General features: G+C 37.7%; 1 non-coding gene across 1 annotated transcript; it reads left to right on the plus strand.

Moving 5' to 3' along the window:
- Window positions 1-2,319: 2,319 nt before the first annotated feature.
- LOC112788321 (small nucleolar RNA R71) lies at window positions 2,320-2,427 on the plus strand. Its single transcript, XR_003195689.1, has one exon. It is a non-coding gene; the product is annotated as a small nucleolar RNA R71 (small nucleolar RNA).
- Window positions 2,428-6,961: the final 4,534 nt, after the last annotated feature.

Here is a 6,961-nt window from a genome sequence, read left to right on the forward strand (position 1 = left end):
GATGATTGAAAAGAGAGAAGAGAGTGAGTGGAGGTAGGTGGGGATCCTGTGGGTTCCACAGATCCTGAGATGATCCTGTGGGGTCAACAGATCCTGAGATGATCCTGTGGGGTCCACAGATCCTAAGGTGTTCAAGGATTTACAACCTTGCACCAAATTAGGCATGTAAAATGTCCTTGCACACAACCCTGGGCGTTCAGCGCCAGGTTGGTGCCCATTTTGGGCGTTCAACGCCCATTTGTTGCCCATTTCTGGCGTTGAACGCCAGAACCATGCTTGTTCTGGGCGTTCAGCGCCAGCTCCTCTCCAGGGTGCAATTCTGGCGTTCAGTGCCCAGATGATGCCCATTTTGGGCGTTCAGCGCCCAGATACTGCCCATTTTGGGCGTTCAGCGCCAGAACCATGCTCTGTTCTGGCGTTGAACGCCAGGCAGGTGCTTCCTCCAGGGTGTGATTTTTCTTCCGCTATTTTTGATTCTGTTTCTAAATTTTTTGTTTATTTTGTGACTCCACATGATCATGAACCTAAGAAAACATGAAAAACAAAAATAAAATTAGATAAATAAACATTGGGTTGCCTCCCAACAAGCGCTTCTTTAATGTCAATAGCTTGACAGTGGGCTCTCATGGAGCCTCACAGATGTACAGAGCTTTGTTGAGACCTCCCAACACCAAAATTAGAGTTTGGATATGGGAGTTCAACACCAAACTTAGAGTTTGGTTGTGGCCTCCCAACACCATACTTAGAGTTTGACTGTGGGGCCTTTGTTTGACTCTGCTTTGAGAGAAGCTTTTTCTGCTTCCTCTCCATGGATGCAGAGGGAGATCCTTGAGTTGTAGACACAAGGTTGTCCTTATTTATTTGAAGGATCAATTCTCCTCTGTCCACGTCAATCACAGCTCTTGCTGTGGCTAGAAAAGGTCTTCCCAGGATGATGGATTCATCCTCTTCCTTTCCAGTATCCAGGACTATAAAATCAGCAGGGATGTAAAGGTCTTCAACCTTTACTAACACGTCCTCTACTTGTCCATAAGCCTGTTTTCTTGAATTGTCTGCCATCTCTAATGAGATTTTAGTAGCTTGCACCCCATAGATTCCCAGTTTCTCTATTACAGAGAGGGGCATGAGGTTTATTCCTGAACCAAGGTCACACAGAGCCTTAAAGATCATGGTGCCTATGGTACAAGGTATTATGAACTTTCCAGGATCCTGTCTCTTCTGAGGCAATGTCAGTTGATCCAGATCACTTAGTTCATTGGTGAACAAGGGAGGTTCATCTTCCCAAGTTTTAATACCAAATAATTTGGCATTTAGCTTCATGATTGCACCAAGGAACTTGGCAGCTTGCTCTTCAGTAACATCCTCATTCTCTTCAGAAAAGGAATACTCATTAGAGCTCATGAATGGCATAAGGAGGTTCAATGGAATCTCTATGGTCTCTAGATGAGTCTCAGATTCCTTAGGTTCCTCAGAGGGAAGCTCCTTATTGATCACTGGACGTCCCAGGAGGTCTTCCTCCTTGGGATTCACGTCCTTCTCCTCTCTTGTGGGTTCGGCCATGGTAATTAATTCAATGGCCTTGCACTCTCCTTTTGGATTCTCTTCTGTATTGCTTGGGAGAGTACTAGGAGGGATTTCAGTGATCCTTTTACTCAACTGGCCCACTTGTGCTTCCAAATTTCTAATGGAAGACCTTGTTTCATTCATGAAACTCACAGTGGCCTTAGATAGATCAGAGACTAAATTTGCTAAGCTAGATGGATTCTGCTCAGAATTCTCTGTCTGTTGCTGAGTGGATGATGGAAAAGGCTTGCTATTGCTAAACCTGTTTCTTCCACCATTATTAAAGCCTTGTTGAGGCTTTTGATCCTTCCATGAGAGATTTGGGTGATTTCTCCATGATGGATTGTAGGTGTTTCCATATGGTTCACCCATATATTTTAACTCTGCTATTGCAGGGTTCTCAGGATCATAAGCTTCTTCCTCAGAAGATGCCTCTTGAGTACTGTTGGATGCAGCTTGCATTCCATTCAGACTCTGAGAAATCATATTGACTTGCTGAGTCAATATTTTATTCTGAGCCAATATGGCATTCAGAGTATCAATTTCAGGAACTCCCTTCTTCATAGGCGTCCCATTACTCACAGGATTCCTCTCAAAAGTGTACATAAACTGGTTATTAGCAACCATGTCAATGAGTTCTTGAGCTTCTACAGGCGTTTTCTTTAGGTGAATGGATCCACCTGCAGAAGTATCCAATGACATCTTTGATAGCTCAGATAAACCATCATAGAATATATCCAGGATGGTCCATTCTGAAAGCATGTCAGAAGGGCACTTTTTGGTCAGCTGCTTGTATCTTTCCTAAGCTTCATAGAGGGATTCACCTTCTTTCTGTCTGAAGGTTTGAACATTAGCTCTAAGCTTGCTCAGCTTTTGAGGAGGAAAGAACTTGGCTAAGAAAGCCGTGACCAGCTTATCCCAAGAGTTCAGGCTGTCTTTGGATTGAGAGTCCAACCATATTCTAGCTCTGTCTCTTACAGCAAAAGGGAAAAGCATGAGCCTGTAGACTTCAGGATCTACTCCATTAGTCTTAACAGTATCACAGATCTGCAAGAATTCAGTTAAGAACTAAAAAGGATCTTCAGATGGAAGTCCATGAAACTTGCAGTTCTACTGCATCAGAGAAACTAGCTGAGGTTTCAGCTCAAAATTGTTTGCTCCAATGGTAGGAATGGAGATGCTTCTTCCATGTAAATTGGAATTAGGTGCAGTAAAGTCACCAAGCATTCTCCTTGCATTATTGTTGTTAGGTTCGGCTGCCATCTCCTTTACTTGTTCGAAATTTTCAATAAGGTTGTCTCTGGATTGTTGTAATTTAGCTTCTCTTAGTTTTCTCTTCAGAGTCCTTTTAGGTTCTGGATCAGCTTCAACAAGAATGCCTTTTTCTTTGTCCCTGCTCATAAGAAAGAGAAGAGAAAAAGAAAAGAACAGGAATCCTCTATGTCATAGTAAAGAGGTTCCTTATTGTTAGTAGAAGAAGAAAAGGAATAGGGGTGAAGAAGAATGAAGAATCCAAACACAAAGGTGATGATAGGAGCAGAGATGTGAGATGAATAGAAGTGTTAGTAGATGAATAAATAAATAGAAGGGGATGAGAGGAGGAGAGAATTTTCGAAAATAATTTTTGAAAAAGAGTTAGTGATTTTCGAAAATAGTTTTTGAAAAAGGTTAGTAGTTTTTTGAAAATTCAAATAAAAAAATAAAATAATTAGTCTAATTAAAAAGAAATTTTGAAAAAGAGGGAAGATTTTTTCAAAAATTAGAGAGAGAGAGTTAGTTAGGTAGTTTTGAAAAAGGTAGGAAACAAACAAAAAGTTAGTTAGTTAGTTGAAACAAATTTGAAAATCAATTTTGAAAAGATAAGAAGTTAGGAAGTTAGAAAAGATATTTTGAAAATCAAATTTTTGAAAAAGATAAGATAAGAAGATATTTTTGAAAAGATATGATTGAAATTAGTTTTGAAAAAGATTTGATTTTTAAAATCACAATTAATAACTTGATTCACAAGAAATCACAAGATATGATTCTAGAACTCAAAGTTTGAATCTTTCTTAACAAGCAAGTAACAAACTTGAAATTTTTGAATCAAAACATTAATTGATGATGTTATTTTCGAAAATTATGAGATAAAATTAAGAAAAAGATTTTTGAAAAATATTTTTATAATTTCGAAAATAACTAAAAAAAATTGAAAAAAGATTTGATTTTTGAAAAAGATTTTGAAAAAGATAAGATTTTTTTTTAAATTGAAAATTTGATTTGACTCATAAAAACAACTAGATTTTAAAAAATTTTTGAAAAAGTCAAATCTAATTTTCAAAATTTTAAGAGAGAAAAAGGGAAAGATATTTTTTTGATTTTTGAATTTTTATGATGAGAGAGAAAAACAAGAAAAATGATGCAATGCATGAAAGTTATAGATCAAAACAATGAATGCATGCAAGAATGCTATGAATGTCAAGATGAACACCAAGAACACTATGAAGATCATGATGAACATCAAGAATACATTTTTGAAAAATTTTTAATGCAAAGAAAACATGCAAGACACCAAACTTAGAATTCTTTAATGCTTAGACATAAAGAATTCAGGAATGCATATGAAAAACAAGAAAAGACACAAAACATGCAAATGCAAAGATCAAACAAGAAGACTTACCAAGAACAACTTGAAGATCATGAAGAACACCATGAATGCATGAATTTTTTCGAAAAATGCAAGATGAACATGCAATTGACACCAAACTTATAACATGACTCAAGACTCAAACAAGAAACACAAAAAATATTTTTGATTTTTATGATTTTCTAATTTTTTTTTTGTATTTTTTGAAAATTATTTGAAAAACAAAAATAAGGATTCCAAAATTTTTAATATGAATTCCAGGAATCTAGCATTCTTAGTCTAAAGCTCCAATCTGAGGGTTAGGCATGGCTTAATAGCCAGCCAAGCTTTAGCATATAACATCAAAGTATATACTGCTCATTACTTATCAAAGTAACTTGCCTCTATGCTGATGGTTTGGAAGCCTTAGTCCAAAAGAATTTAGACATGGCTTTATGGCTAGTCAGGCTTCAACATGCTTCATGAAACACTAGAATTCATTCTTGAAAATTTTGAAGAAAAATATATTTTTGAAAACATTTTTTTTTTAAATTTTTTCGAAAACAAAGGAGAAATTTTTGAAAATTTTTTTGAAAACTTTTTGAAAATAAGAAGGAAATTACCCAATCTAAGCAATAAGATGAATCGTCAGTTGTCCAAACTCGAACAATCCCCGGCAACGGCGCCAAAAACTTGGTGTTGTTGCCAGATCAAACTTGGCACTAATGTTACCAGACCTAAAGCTTGCCGAAAACTCGAACAATCCCCGACAACGGCGCCAAAAACTGGATATGCGAAATTGTTACTCAGGTTGTGAATTATTGTTCGAAATTGATTCCCTAGCGATGGCACCAAAAACGGATGCACAGAACCATGGTCTAAACATATCTTCACAACTTCGCATAACTAACCAGCAAGTGCACTGGGTCGTCCAAGTAATAAACCTTATGTGAGTAAGGGTCGATCCCACGGAGATTGTTGGTATGAAGCAAGCTATGGTCACATTGTAAATCTCAGTCAGGCGGATATAAAATAGTTATGGAGTTTTTGAAATTAATACTAAAATAAGGATAGGAATACTTATGTAAATCATTGGTGAGAATTTCAGATAAGCGTATGGAGATGCATTCATTCCTCTGAACCTCTGCTTTCCTGCTGTCTTCATCCAATCAGTCTTACTCCTTTCTATGGTTGGCTTTGTGTAAGGATGTCACCGGTGCCAATGGCTACTTTCAGTCCTCTCGGGAAAATGGTCCAAATGCTCTGTCACAGCATGGCTAATCGTCTGGAGGCATCACCCTTGTCGTTGGTTGCATCCTATTCCTCTCTGTGAAAATGGTCTGATGCGCTGTCACTGCATGGCTAATCATCTTGGAGGTTCTCGATCATACTGGAATAGAATTTACTATCCTTTTGCGTCTGTCACTACGCCCAGCACTCGCGAGTTTGGAGTTTGTCACAGTCATTCAATCCCAGAGTCCTACTCGGAATACCACGGACAAGGTTTAGACTTTCCAGACTCTCATGAATGCCGCTATTAATCTAGCTTATACCACGAAGATTCTGATTAAGAGATCTAAGAGATACTCATTCAATCTAATGTAGAACGGAAGTGGTTGTCAGGCACGCGTTCATAGGGAATGATGATGATTGTCACGTTCATCACATTCAGGTTAAAGTGCGAATGAATATCTTAGAAGCAAAATAAGATGATTTGAATAGAAAACAGTAGTACTTTGCATTAATCTTTGAGGAACAGCAGAGCTCCACACCTTAATCTATGGAGTGCAGAAACTCTACCGTTGAAAATACATAAGTAATGAAGGTCCAGGCATGGCCGAATGGCCAGCCCCCAAAGGTGATCAATAGATCAAAAGATAATCCAAAGATGATCCAAAGATTTTTTATACAATAGTAAAAGGTCCTATTTATAATAAACTAGCTACTAGGGTTTACAGAAGTAAGTAATTGATGCATAAATCCACTTCCGGGGCCCACTTGGTGTGTGCTTGGGCTGAGCTTGAAGTCTACACGTGGAGAGGTCATTCTTGGAGTTGAACGCCAGCTTTTGTGCCAGTTTGGGCGTTGAACTCCACTTTGCAACTTGTTTCTGGCGCTGGACGCCAGAATTGGGCAGAGAGCTGGCGTTGAACGCCAGTTTGCGTCATCTAAACTTGGGCAAAGTATGGACTATTATATATTGCTGGAAAGCCCTGGATGTCTACTTTCCAACGCAATTCGAAGCACGCCATTTTGAGTTCTAGGAGGTTAGAATCCAACAGCATCAGCAGTCCTTCTTCAACCTCTGAATCTGATTTTTGCTCAAGTCCCTCAATTTCAGCCAGAAAATACCAGAAATCACAGAAAAACACACAAACTCATAGTAAAGTCCATAAATGTGAAGTTAACATAAAACTAATGAAAACATCCATAAAAGTAACCAGATTCTACTAAAAACATACTAAAAACAATGCCAAAAAGCGTATAAATTATCCGATCATCAAAGAAACAAAAGTGCATGAACATAAAAGTAAAGAATTACAAGAATTAAATGCTAACCTAGAGAGAGAAAAGGTAGAAGAGAAGAATTTCAAAATGGAAAGTAGATCAAAGCATGAAATTAAACTAGATCTAAGAAATTCTAAACTAGATCTAAAACCTAATCCTAATTCTAGAGAGAAGTTAGAGCTTCTCTCTCTAAAACTAACCTAAACAAAACTAATGATCAAAAGTATGTAAAGTATGTTGATTTCCCTTCAATCCTTGGCTTAAATAGCATCAGAAATGAGTTGG

The sequence above is a fragment of the Arachis hypogaea genome, chromosome 20 (genome assembly GCF_003086295.3).
Source record: "Arachis hypogaea cultivar Tifrunner chromosome 20, arahy.Tifrunner.gnm2.J5K5, whole genome shotgun sequence".
Lineage (NCBI taxonomy): Eukaryota > Viridiplantae > Streptophyta > Magnoliopsida > Fabales > Fabaceae > Arachis > Arachis hypogaea.